The sequence below is a fragment of the Homalodisca vitripennis genome, unplaced genomic scaffold (genome assembly GCF_021130785.1).
Source record: "Homalodisca vitripennis isolate AUS2020 unplaced genomic scaffold, UT_GWSS_2.1 ScUCBcl_3233;HRSCAF=8630, whole genome shotgun sequence".
NCBI lineage: Eukaryota > Metazoa > Arthropoda > Insecta > Hemiptera > Cicadellidae > Homalodisca > Homalodisca vitripennis.
Genome location: NW_025779350.1, coordinates 4443 through 19511, shown reverse-complemented (window position 1 = coordinate 19511; position 15069 = coordinate 4443). Strand labels below are relative to the sequence as shown.

General features: G+C 37.2%; 1 pseudogene; it reads left to right on the top strand.

Annotated features, from left to right (window-relative positions):
- Positions 1–14665, top strand: part of LOC124372441 — a 29293-nt pseudogene extending 14628 nt beyond the window's left edge.
- Positions 14666–15069: the final 404 nt, after the last annotated feature.

Genomic DNA, 15069 nt, shown 5'->3' with positions numbered 1-15069 from the left:
TTCGATGGTATAACTCTGTTGTGATATAAACCGACTAAAAGTAACCAACCTAAATATATTATCGTTAAAACAACCCAGTAATCAAAAGGGGTTAAGAACACTGTACTTTAAAATTTATCGAGAACCAAGCCCGTTCTTTAGAATCCCTTTAAACTGCATAGTGCTTAAGCTGTATTTCTCTATATATGACATTTTACGCGATTCATATGTAGTTTTTAAAAATTTTTTATCAGGTCATTCTTTAGAAGAGGGTTTTTGCAACTACGCATTTTACTCGGTGTGTTAGTAATTTCTGGGAACCATCCTTAAAACCCCCCAAAACGACCATATTGGACAAAAACAAATCTGTAGTTTCCCACCAATTAGAAACTAAATACCCACCGAAACGAGTCAATGATCAGACTGTATCTGGCACCGACCATACACGGGGAAAATAAAAGGGTAAATGTGTTTTCCAAAACTGAGCCTCTACAAATTGTCATCGTCACAATTGTTGCAATACCTGTTGCAACATGTTTGTATCTTAATGTACCGAGAGAGAAATATACTAACACACAGCCATCAAGAAATCGTCAACATCCGGGGTTAAACGCCAACTTAAAAACTATTTGCTTAACCCCAACAACCGAACCCTGAGCAATATGTTACTGAATAACGAGAATCACCAGCTGTTCATTGGATTACTATGATTTACTTTTAGAGTTAATTAGTTTAAAACCCTTTAAATGTTTTTTTGAGTACAACCGAATGTAGTGCACACCTCAGCAGTAAGACTACTACTAAATATTTTTAAATTTTTAAAGAATCAAATTGAGAATTGAATTTTAACAAAGGGGGAAGATTAGAAAAAACTCATTAGCCCGTGAATATTGAATACATTACATTTAGTTAATATTCATACTTAGAAGAAACACACACGTGTCTGATTTATACATCGACTATAAAAACACAAACACTAATTTCATGTTTTATACAAAAAAGGATACATAATAATTAGTTTGTAAATACTATTAAGAATTTTCCTTTGACTGAAACCGGGGAAAATAGTAGATAATGCGAAAAATTTGAGTAATGAAACACATACTTCCGATCAGCCATCTATAATGTAAATGTGCATATGTTCATAAATTAAGGAAAATTTGAAATGTGTAGTATTTTTTGATGTCGATTTGATTTTGTAAATTGTCAAGAACAATACATAAATCTATAAATTTTAATACAAAACAATAATTTAAAAAAATATATAAATAATTAAATATTTGACTAAATAAATTAATTTGGGGGGCAAAATAAATATAAATAGAAAACTAAATAGTGCACAGTACGGAAAAATCAAAATAAAATAATATTAGAAAAACTTACAAATATCTATATCTGTAGTGTTTTATTAAATAAAAAAAAAAAACCCAAAAATTATACGATTCATATAAAAATAATACAAATATCAAAAAATAGAATCCTTTCATTTCCTCTCTTCAATATATAAAAGTATAAAACAAAATATCAAAAATAAAATTCTTTACCATTCCAAGAATAATGTTACAAAAACGTACTGTTTGAGTGCAACCTCGTACATAATTTCTATATTGTTTCTGGGCAAAAATTTAGCAAACTCCAATTTTTCTTTAAATTAATCATTTAAAACTAAAAAAGGGTTTTCAAGGAAACCTGACCATCTTGATTAATCGCATTTTACTGACTGGTCCGATTAATCACGTCATGAAATTACCGTGAATAGGGTTGACATTAACTCGTTTAAAATTGTCATGGTACCCACTGCGTATGATCATCACTAGGGCGGTCACATTGAGAAAGCCTTCCTAATGAATTTCCTCTACTTTGATCTAAAATATGTCCTGATGACTAAAGTCGGTTAAATTTAAAAAATTACACAAGTTACGTAAAATGACCGCGAAGCCCGCAAATTTTGTGCTATTTAATATAATTGACATTTATTGTTTTACATACCACAAACAAGAAGCTTAAGATGTTAAGGGGGTCGTAGGAAGGTCAAACACGATGTTTTCCCTTATGAACATAATTTTAAGAAAGATTAAGTGCATCAAAACCGCTTAGTTTTATTCCCTTTTGTTATTCTTACAGTTCTTACCCTGATTCAATTTAAGAATGATCCTTCAGCAACATATCAATTACACTGAAATTTTAAAAAATAATCATTGCAGATTTAGGGGGGGGGGTCCCAACCACTGGATTTCCCTCTCTGCTACTCCACCAATGACAAATGGGGACAAAATAAGTTGCAGCAATGGTTATTTAGTGTCGAAATGGTTTTTAACAAAAAAAGTCTGACGATTCCCCCAACTTCTACAAATTAATACAAAGCAAATCACCAACAGCCTACCCAATCCGTCTCATACAGCCTTTCTCCTTTTGTAAAGCCTTTTTGGGAAGATTTATCCTTTTTTGGGTATATTAGTCGCAACGGATATTTTCCCTAATTTTCGTTATGAATCTATCAGTATTTCCCACAACGATAAATTTTGTTTATATGGTATTTACATACTCTCAACGTTAAAAATATAGATAATAATTACTGATAAATTGTGGATTAAGTAAAATATAATACGGGGTAATTTAAAGAGAAAGCACAAAATTGGAGTAGCATGCTAGAGACAAAAACCAATCCTCAAACTTCTATTGGGGGGAAGAATGATTCACATCGTATTAGGGGAACTTCCTCGCTTATCATATACTGGTTGCAAATTTGGGACTTAAGCTGGGGTTTGTGAGAGCAAAGTTGGACCAATGTGGAGGGAGATGGATCCCCCTACACTCTCGCCCCGCCCGCCCAACAGTCGTCTTTCCGGGCCCCGAGGTTTGCGGAACATCCACGATACACGCGGGACCCTCTCATGATTCGAGCGCAGGGTCTTCGTCCCAGCACACCATGGCTACTAACACTCTTCCCCGGGCATCACCGCCCAGGGCACACGACCCCGCCCGGAGGCAACTCAACTCCGGGAGTTTGCGATCGCCGTCCCTGATAAACCTCTGATGTCCTACATGTGAGTTTCCCAAAGGGCCAGTATTGGTTTGTGTCTTGCGGCCCCAAAAACATAGTTAAAAAACCGAGAATGTATTTCGGTGCCGTCGATGGTGTAATAACCTTCACTATTATTACTGGTGAATTGAAGAGCTTGCGAAAAGTCTAAATTTTTAAAATTTAAAATTTGCGTTTGAGTTAGTTAAGGACATAAATAAGCTAAAGAGTATAAAATTTCCCCTTTACAGTTATCATTAGGTAATTTAAACAGTATTTGACAAATGGTCCGGATACGAGTAAGTAATAAGGTAAACCCGCCACTCATGAAGGGGCATAAAAAAACTATTACCGTAGTTACAGTATTAATGTAGTATACAATATAATTTAATTTCCTCTCTAAATTTTATAGTAAATGTAACAGATCAGTACAGAACTAACATTATATATAAAAATAAAGAAATTGTAAGAAAATCCATTGATCATAAATTGTAACTGTAAACCACACCGTGACTTCAAATGGGCTAGTCAACATATATCCATAGCGTCCATAAATTATTTAAAATATTTTACTCTCAATAATTTTTTTTGTTTACAACAAGCTAATATATACGTTTTAAACATTTTGGGAACAATAAAAGTGTAATTTGCAACGACCAAAAATTATATTACTAAAGTGTAGCAATGATACCGACCAAAACCCGAAAGATAGATATTATCCGAAAATAGCTGGGACAATAGATGGAGAAACAATCAACCCCTTTGGGGTATTGGTAATACCTTGTCAACCGGGTAACCATATATTAGCTGAGATGTAAATTTAAAATCTATTTTACATAGCTAGTAGACGTTATAATTTAATAAATAAAAAATCCAAAATTTGGGAAAATATGACGATACTAGATCACTAAGTTATTCGAAGTAAATGATACGTGGAAGTTTTATTGGGCCCAAGTCCTATCATTGTAATTATAACATTTCAAGAATTTGCTATCTACTTTATTTTGTGGGATGAATCTAAAAAGTATATCGAACATGCAAACGATTAAAAATAAACCTACACTTCGCAGTGGCTGATGGGAAAATTTTTTTCGAGGGGGAAGGTTGCTAACACGACAGGTGGGTTTAAAAAGAGTTCACAAAATACGCCTACCCACAACGTTTTTGGGTTGCCAAAAATTAAATTTTGAGTTTTATAACATTCTAATTAAAATCACTATGAATAACACATAAAAAGTAGAGCAAGTCAATATTTCAATCACTCTAGCGAAATAACCCCGCATTTAAAGAAATTTAATTGATGTATTGATTGATATGAAAATAGCAATAATGCGGCCACCTTTTCCCCTATCTTTTTCTTTCTGCTTGTTCTCATTTGGGAAACCACCCAAACACTTTGGGCTTGCTGAAAACCTGAAAACGAAGTAGTGTGATTTCTTTATTGGTTGCTAATTGTGTAAAATTATACCACATGTAACTTTAACGTATACTGACAAGAACTGAGTGAAAGAAGCATTAACAGCAGTCCATTAAAGTTAAAAAACCACTTAAAGCCACGTCTGGAAAAATTTAAATTTAATGCGGAAATGAACTTGACTTCTACTAATGACTGTGTTCTACACTTTATAAAAACGCAACATTTAAAACTTTTCTTAGGCAGCTTGATCTGGTTTTTTACGAGAACAAAGCGTCATGTTCCTGTATTAGTCGAATACTTTTTGAAATAATAGGTATTATTATCTTAAACTCTATCTCAGCATCTAAAAATACCTTTTATAGTAAATTTCATAGTCTTAAGTAGTTTTCCCAAACCGAAAAATTAAAGTTTGGCTATTAAAACGCTTAATTTTTAAAAATAATATACACATTGCATTAAATCTTCAACAGGATTTTATTATGTAAATCCGGACATTCAAATAACATGTTTAAAACGAAAAATGAGCAGAAAAAAATTTTTAGGGTTTTCATATATATATATAGAAACGACAGCCGAAAATTTGGGGTTTAGGCAATCACATTTCGTTAACCAATACGCAAATTGTTATATGTTATTGATTGCAAGCGAATAAAATGTATTTAAATTATCAATCATTCATTGTCCGCCTAACGTATAGATAGTGTACGAGTGCTGATACTAAACGAATATTCCCACTCCCACACCCTTGTCCCATACAGTTTAGGCAAAGGGGAAAATCTCAAGGCTAACAAAAATATTCCCTCAGTTTCAGCGCCGGGGAAGCATAGAGACTCCGCTTTGTTTGGGGAATTTCCTCGTCTCGAATTAAGCTCCAATCGCTTTTGGGGATATTTTTAACTCGGAACCTCTAGCCTCTATATCATATTGCCGTTGCAAGAATTCCTCCATGTGGGTGTTCCCCAAAGGCAAAACGCCCTTTTCGGGAATCTAATTGCCTGTTAACAGCACTAAATATAGTAGGCTGAATTAGTGTACATAAATCCAATTCGCTGTGATTATAAAATTTGTGGTGCCCTTTAAAAAACCTTTTCCTCCATTTCAAGCAAATCCATACTCGACTTTTTCCGCAAAATTTAACATTCGGGGGTTTCTTAATTTGCTTTAAACCGCGTGATAGATACAAAAAAAACCCCCCTTATCGTTGCATGATAATTGCACGAGTATCTGTTGTTGTCCATAATACAGGTTGTCAACAGGCTGAGCGAAGAATTCATGCCCTGCCCCAACTTGATAGCGTTAGACTGTTGCACGTTACGTACAAGCAGAGCAATAATATGAGAAAAACTTCTGACCCCCATCTTCGAGATCAATCATTGTCAATATCTTTTCGGGTTTATTACTTTTGAAATTCTATTCACAAGCCCTTGATACTGAAAAATGTTCTTTATTTCATTAGTCAATTATGAAGGATTAAAAGTTAGGCTTGTCGACATTTTCACAACCAAGGACAGGGGAAAACACACGAAACGATAAGAGGAAGGGTTTAATTGTTATAGTTAGTCTTAGGTACAAATTATAGCACAGGGGAAATGATATTTAGATTAAATATAAACCACATTAAAAAAATCAATAATTTAATAAATCTTTTCATAATAGTAGATTCATTTTTAAATTATATTTTAAATAATATAACAATTTTCAAAACACTGTACACGTTTTGCAAAAATTAAAATGTTTATTTCCATCAATCTCCCCCGCTTATATATATCCTACATTTAAAAATCATATCTTTAATATTCAACTGTGTTGCTATTAGAGTGATGTTCAGGGTCCAATTCGGTTGACAATATCAAAAAAGGAAAAAAAAAAACCCAAAAACCGACATCGATACGCTATCGCTTAAGCCTATCGATAAAAAAAAAAATATGCACTAACATAATATCTCGAAAAATTCATTTTAAGTTATAGGGGAAATTTTCGAGTTTCAAAATCAAATAAATCACATTTAAATAGTTTTTAAAAACAATTGATAATTTGTTGGTTTTGGTACTTTTTTTTTAAATATCGTAGTTAAAAGGCTGAATAGTTGACTAAACTGCTTAGTAAATAATAGGAAAGACACGTTAAATCATTTTCAACGAATTCAAAAAAAAATAACTAGTGGTATAACTCAGAATCAATCAAGACACCGACACGGACAAAATTTACTTCACCTAGTGCCTTTTTGGCGAATCCAAAAATACCGCGCCAGGCAGTGAAACCTAACTGACCGCCTCTTCTACAAACAAACAAAGCAGTTGCCAAACTTTTCTGCTATTTTTCCCTTTTAGTCACCTAAAAGAACTAAGTTTTTGCAGTCTCGTTAGAAAATTTACTTTATCATTTCAATTCGCGATTCATCATGGCGAATCTAGAGTATAGTTATAGGGCAATATCACAAATTTCTATGTAAATAAGAACTTAAAAAATTGGGGCCTCGTATCCCTTTTGGATAAATTACTTATCATAATGAAAAATGAACCAAACAGACAAGAAATGGTAAATGATTTGAAGTATCCATAAAAACTACAGAAAAATTAGCTTCTGTCCTAACCAGGGGAAAGCGTAGAGTCAAATTTCAACGTTGTGGTTACCGTCATCTTCATCTTCCTCTTATGCAGTGTCCTGATTCTAAGAAATTAGCAAATTATCAAGTTGTTACGATTTTTATTTAATTTGAATTATTGTCCATCCAATACCATGGTATTAGTATGATCGTTTACTATGTAAAACACTCTTTTTGTAGCCTATTTTGTTGAAATTTTTGCAGACAGGGTTTGAAAGGTAAATAGCACATAAATATACAGACTCGCGGTCCTTTTTCCCTAACAAATAACAATGAATCAACCGAACACATTGAACATGTACCATTTTATTTTATTACAGGTCTAGATATTGACACTCACATTATGTAATAAATGTCCTTCTATACTTAAAAACCAAACAGAAAACACCTTTTAAAAAAAACAAAATATCTCGCCACGACTGATCCCTGTAAATAAGACTAAAGCTACCACAGACAACCCCACATCTGATATCCGTCTACAGTGCTGTATCTGAATTTAAAGAGCTCGTTATGTAATCACCGTTCTCATTTCGGAAGTAACGGAAACTTAATACAGCGTTTTCAATTTAGATTATTTGATATAATCAAATTATTTTTTATTTTTATAAAATTATATACTATGATCCAACTTGAAAACCATAAATTGTTACTTTACTAATCAATATAAGAAAATATGTTAGTGATAGTCATTTTAGAATGACCTTTGGGCTGATTCAGGTCTTATTTTACTAAACAGCTGACTCCAACACTGTGCTCATCGTCTACCCAACTGTCCAATATGTAATAAAAAATTCTCTATCACACATAAAACGTGGTTTTATAACTATTTGACGAAAAACACAGGGAAATAAAACATACCGTAAACGTATTTTTGAATTAGTGAAAAGTCATCTAATCCATACTAATTTGTTTTTGTGATTACCACAAAATTTAGTCCTTTTAAAATTTTTGCTGTAACGCACATAGTTTTCTAAATCTCTCCATGGGCATAAAAAATTGAACACAACCCTGGTATAACTGGTTAAAAATGTGGAAATTGTTGATTTAACACACATTCACTCCTCTCGTGGCACATCATAGATCTATGCAGTGCAGAACGTGACGCAAAAGACTGATATCGAAACAAACATCACCTGTGGGAAACGCTAGATGATCATATTTACAAATATTAATAAAAGAAAAATTGATATAGGTACATACTAGAGAAAAAATCACCTATAAATTTTGAATCATTAAGTATTTTGAATCTTCCTGGGACTCAAAGAAAAGTAATGTGAAATGCATATATACGGGTTCAAAGATAATGTATTTGCCCTAACATTCTGTAAATTTTTCGTGACATTTTTCGACTTTTATAAGCAAAAGAAATAAATCTAAATTCAAAAATTATCCTATTTACAACAAATAAATTTTTAAATAAGTTATTAGTAAGGCTATTCGGTCCCTTTAAAAAAATTTATTTACAATTTGTTCTACACTATTTTATCACAATTATTTTTGTAAAAATAACTCACATCCTTTAAAAACCGCAAAGCAACTTTATAAAAAAAAATTTTTTTACCAATTGTGAATAATAAAAATCTTTTTAGTAAATCTGTGTGACTTTCCATCATCATGACAAAGCAAAATTATCTCAACTCAAGGGACGAAAAAGGGGTAAACTGATACCCAAAACTCACAATCTATCGGAAAACGGGGCCCTTTTCCCACTAAACCTGCTTTTTTTGTAGTAGTGTTGTGTAGTAGGGGTGCTGCAGCCTTTCCACAGATCCTCCTTTCATTACGGCCACTGAAAGACAAGATCAAACATCTTCAGTCCTACTTTGCGGTAAGGGGAAACCCTGACCAGCATTGGAGTCAAAAAACTATGACTCACGTACGACTATACACTACACGTACACTACTACGTACACGTACAACTACAACGTACACGTACGAACTAAACACGTACACTACTCTGTATAACTCACATACTCGGTGTACTCTGTAGTTTTCGAGTTAAAATATATATAGAGCGAACATTCTGGCGTCGACTTATGACGGACACAAAACCCAATGTCAAACTGTCTTTGACCGTATCCAGTTTATCAATACCATGGAACCCCTTGTACTTATTCTAGTCATGAGAAGTCCCTTAAAGGGGTTAGTTACGTGCAGGATCGACTACCTGCTTCTCTGAAAAATAAAACAAAACAGTTTTTACCGAGTAAAATGTTTCCCAAAAAGTCATAGCGCAGAAATCGTTAATTTAAATAAAATTCAGTAACACTGTCAACATGATCGAATTGTTCAAAAAAACCCTTTTCACATCTGTGAAATGTAGTTACTTGGGAAGAGTATATAGATAACAAAGGGTTTTTGATGATTAAATTTTTGGCCATGACTAGGAGTCTTATTTATTGAGGGATATACAACTATTATCACGGAGGGTAATAAAGAATTAGATTTAAAATTAAAGAAGCCTGTAATGCATTGTAATACTGAGAATAATGGGGTATGGATTTAGTTGTACAATTGCATCATAATCTCCTAAACGCCAAGATCCTTTGGGTTACCTCCATAGGGGTTCATCATTTATAAGGATGATCATTGAAACGCCCCTGAAACCTTAGTAACGATTGGAATGACTGATACTGAACTTCTTTATCCTTGGATTTTCTGGACTCTACAGAGTACTTTTAGCGATACCTCTTTTTTACATCTTCAGAAACTCGAGTTTTGGAGCATCATCGGAGGGATACGCACATTCGCGGAACATCGCACACAGCAACTGTCACTCGCGGTCGCCTTTGTCCTTCCCGGGGAATCGTGCATCTACTTCAGGTGTCCGTGGGGCGCGTCCACGCGGACTGCACTGGGCCGCCAAGCCGTGCACCTTCTGGCCGCCCAGGCAACTGGCTTCGCGTCAGCTAATCCTGACTCGACTCTACCCGTCGATAGCCACGTGCTGACGACACTGATACCGCAAGATTCTCGACAGGGAAACTCATCCTTGACTCCTGAGGCCACAACCATGACCTTACTCAATAGGTAGATAAATCTTTTCGACGTTAACCATTTTTGGTAACAAAAGCATTTTATACTAAAACTTCAACAACTGTTTCTCCCAGATACCAGAAAGCTCACAAGGAGCCACTCCGCTCGCACAGCGCTCCCCAAAACCCTTCACTTGGAGTATGTCATTTGCTTCGCGGGTGCCAAGGTAGCTGCCAGACACAGATCACTCCTCTGACTGGTGTGGAACTGCCACGCAATGCATTCCCGGGGGAAATTTTGGAGTCACGCCAATAGCCGTAACCCTTTCCCCTGATCCACGACCTCTCTACAAGATAAAAACATAATCAAGAATTCCGTATAACCTTCAATTTAAACCCGATGCGCCATAATGGAGTTCCCGGGACGGCCCACGCCTGTCTTTGACCAAACCCCTCTGATCCGATGAACATGATTTGTACTTTCCCGGATCCTTCTCCTCGTTCCATCTCTCTCCCTAATACGTCCGTACCGATAACCCCAACTATTTGATTTACCCCATCGCTCCATAGGGAATCCCACCTAGCTCAAAAGATGGTGAACAACTAATCACAAGATGGGGCCAAATTCAAGTCCAGAATGTTCGGTGAACAAGGGTTATCCGAAATCAATGACGATAGCCTATGACTTGCTTGCCACACTGCGGATGAAAGTCAATCTTCCCAGCTGATCGGAGTATTCTCCCTGGAGAACGACCTGTCACTACGTGAACAATCACAGGCCTCACTCCTTTACAACCCGATTTAACCCGGGGCTCCTGGAGTCATCTCAGGCTTTTCGCTGGAATAAACACGTCCGTACAAGTCGGACGCCTCGGGACAGGTTCGGTCGAAAACTCCCTACCACCTATCTGGCGGACGAAATGTGTTGCTGAGTCACTGTTTGCTGGAGCGAGGGCAGATGTCAAGTACCTCCAACGACAATCCCAACCGTTCTCACTTGCAGCTAAAAATCTGAGTCAACAACCATCTCGGGGGAAACTCCCAACAATACCCCGAACTGTAAAAGGTAAACCCTTTTACGAATATCTAAACTATATGAATTGAGGTTATATGAGACACGTTGCTTTCTATTCAAATACGTTAATCTTGTATTACTCCGTTTAATACATTTTTCCATAATAATTTTAAAACTACTTTAAATGAAAATAGCATAATAAGTAAAATGACCTAATTTACAATGAAAGAGAGTTTAATTGTATCATTCCCTTTATCTTCTTTATCGCGTTTCGTATTAATTAAATCACATATCCTAGTCCTCGATTCTAAGATTATTCAGTAACAGAATTAGGGTTATGGTAACCGAGTCCAAAATTGTTGGGTGCAAAATAGCGTTAAAAATTTTGTTTTGAAGTCCTCTTTACAATCATTGATTCCCCCAACAACATCACGAGACCCCGCTTTGGGTGTGCGTACTGGCGTACAGTACCCTTTGATGAACTGCAGTTCGTCGCGGAACGGATATCTCAACAATCTCCTGGGGACGTGACGCTGCGGGCACCTCCGCAGCTAGTTTATGTGACAATCCTGGGAATGCTGCTGGGGTCCGCGGGGAAAATCTCCGATCTGCGGGAAGGTTTTGCGGCAAGGCGAAGTCCGGAGTCAAAGCAAGGCGGACGACCGCGCACCTGTCGCCCGCAACGGGGCCACGAAACTTGTACCTGCTCTGGCTCGGCTGCATAATTTTACTCTGTACAACATGCACTCCCTACTTCGGTCCACGCGGGCTGCACATTGGCTCGTCTGCAACATTGGGTATGGGGAAGAGTATCCTGGAGCACACAAATACACGCTTGTTCAAGAAACCGACCTGGTACCGTCTCACGTGTACGCCAGGGTTCGGGAAAAAGGATGCGTGCGGTTAAGCTCCTGAAAGGGGGGCCCAACTTGCGGCCGCAAACCAATCGACTCCCGGTGGATACAGAGAAATCCGCATTAGACATCATCGTGTACATATCCTTCATCCTCTTCTTTCTGGAGAAATATTTGACGCTTGTATCGAAATTTAACGAGTACCTCCTATCAACCCTAATGTATCCCCACGGAAGTACTATGACATTCTCCAGCCTCTCGGGCCCTCACCGGGGAAACAAACTCCAAATCTCGACTCCTGCTCAACTGGGAAGTCACTTCCAAGAAGCTCTTGCTGCACCCGCTGGTGAGACCCTTTCCTGTACCTCAAAGGAGAAAGAACTCGGGGGAAATCCTTCTACGTTCCTGATGATGCTTCTGTCATCGGTTTTTAACTATTCACTCACCACCAGTCCATTTCTCTACGTTCAAAGCACAAAATTTCTCTGGCATGACACCTGCTAACGGCATGGCCGCTTCATACATTTAGCATATCTCCTCACTCTAACACTCTGCAGTAATGTTTGAACGAAATACAAAGAATAGTAGCAATAAGTTTTAATACTGTGGTGGAGTTTATGTTCAGGATTAGCTAATGTTTTTCTTTTTTTGAGTAAGCTATCGATCTCGTTATTGAAAAGTCTAGAACCTAGAGGGGCCCCAATGGGCCCCACAAAAATTTGAAGCTTCCACAGGAAAGGTCCTAACATGGGTACTTCCAGTAAGCAGAATCATAATTTAAAGACTTGGAGTCTATTGAAAGTGATAGGGGACCTTCCAAATTCTAGGTGTAAAAAAGATATTTTGGTGGGAGTTTCTAATGAAGGTTCTAATGGAAGCTATTCAACAATAACCAATATCACATATCAGGCTTGCTCTATGGGTTCTACACCAAATAACTAAAGCAATCTCATCATTCCTATCGGACTTTCACTTTATGCTACGTTTTTTTCATATCCGTTAGGATTGGAATGAAGGGTTCTTCGGTTGATCTGTTACTCAAAGTTATGTGTGGAAGTTACATATTACCATCAAGTGTCTTCATTAAAGTGTGTTTCTGTGGTTGTAGAAGTATAACCTACCCTTTTTAAGAGCCATAAATTTAATACTTAATATACATTTTTTTTCATTTTTCAATCTTTTTGCCTTAATATCTTAGGACCTATTTATTTACAGCTCCTTAAGAATTTTTAAATTGTAGAATGCCCGGAAAAGGAATGTGAAGAATACTAATATTTCCATCCTTGTTCTAAAATGTATTTATTAAGCAAATAGCAGATATTTACAACACACATTGGTTTCCTAATAGGATAGATACCAGTTATTAAAATAATTTCCACAATTTATTTAGTGAACCTATAATAAAAACATTGTACAAGTAAGAAATTAATTTCAGGACTTGCTTCAAGCTGCCAGAAATGCATAGGTATTACATCAAGGACCTAGAGTCCTGGGTCCAAGTGGGTGACGTTCCATCTTGGGCACGGTGGAGTGTGAATCGGGCGTCATCCCTCGGCTCCTTGGCTCGTCCACGTGTCTGGCGGTCGCTGTCCTGATGTCCTGGCCTCGAGTTGTTGTTCCTGCTGTCCATCGGTGGCCTTCAACTATTGGACTTCTACAGCTCCTCATGTTCTTACGCCGTCGCCCGCAAGAATGTTTGTTCGGGTTAGTGGTTTTGGGACAAGACACATTTGTTATTGAACCTAAAATATGAACGAGAAATCCCAATTTGTGAATTATAATTTAACCAACCTTTAGGGCAAGAATAAAAGCAATTGTAACTGTGGAACATAATGCTTATAACCATTGATTGGTAAAAGTGGTATAATTTTACTTATCATATGAACTTGTTTTTACACTTATATCAAGATATAACAACTACAGTTGTTTATCTTTTGAAATCATTTCCACATACCAACAATGTTCGCCATATCGTTGCAGTACCCTCGTGGAATCAACATATTCACTTCAGGCTCGATTCCAAATAATGATCTTATCGGAGTAATTCCTAGAGAAGATTTTACATAGAATAGTAACGTTTGATATGCTGAAACATTTTTATGTTAAATATTGTTTCCCAAGGTTTTGGCCACGTTCACGTTCGTCATCCTGGGGTTCACCTTCGCCTTCATGATCCACTTCGAGGCCAAGGTACCGTTCGAGAACTGGTGGGAGGCGCTGGTGAAGGTGTGATGGTGATGACGCTGGAGTTCGACTACGGGTCGCTGTACGAGGGCATAAGCGGGGTGAAACGCCACCTCCATCGTGGGCCCGCTCCATCTTCCTGTCGTTCATGGTGTTGGTGGCGATCGTGCTGGTGAACCTGCTGGTGGGGTTGGCGGTCAGTGACATCACTACGCTGGAGAAGCAAGGCCGCGCCCAGAGACTCGCCAAGCAGATAGACTTCCTCAGCATGCTGGAGATGTTCGTCTATAACCGCTCGCTGTTCTCCTGCTGTCCGCGGAAGGTGACCGAGGCCGTGAAAGCGTTGCCGAGCTGCGGAGCCCAGCCTCGTTCCTCGAGCCCGGAAGCCGCTCAGGAAGACTCGCCAAATCCTCCCTCAGCAGTTGCGGCAAGCGGTCATCAACAACATCATCAACAGGAAGAAGAACGGAGACGACGACAGCTGCGATGATAGCTCAGACGACAGCTCTTCTGCGTCTGACTTGCCTCTGGTCCCTCCTTCAGTGAATGTGCCGAAGCAGCAGAATGAGTCATCGCATGAGCTTCCTCCCTGTGACGATCAGATGAGAAAAAGTTTGGAATGATTATGAATGAATTGGCTTCAATTAAACGTGAAATTGAGAGTATGAAGTCAACAAAAAACTACTGACTTTCCAGTGTATGAAAATATAGAATCAAATCGAGTAAGGCTGTACAGAATATAGTCCCTCTTGCATTGAAGTTAACTTGGCTTGGTCTAGCCTATCAGTATACTTGTTTATTTCTATGAGATAAATAGTTTAGTACGTTACAATAAGTTTAATTGTGACTGAGATTACCTAATTAATCTGTTGTCATCCTATGTTCATGCTGTGTGATATGTGATATATTTTTTATAACAATAAAATGTGTTTGTTATTTTCGTAATATAATTGAATTATTTAAAAAAATACCTCAGTATATTGTCCACGATAACATGTGACTATCTTGATTTTGGTCC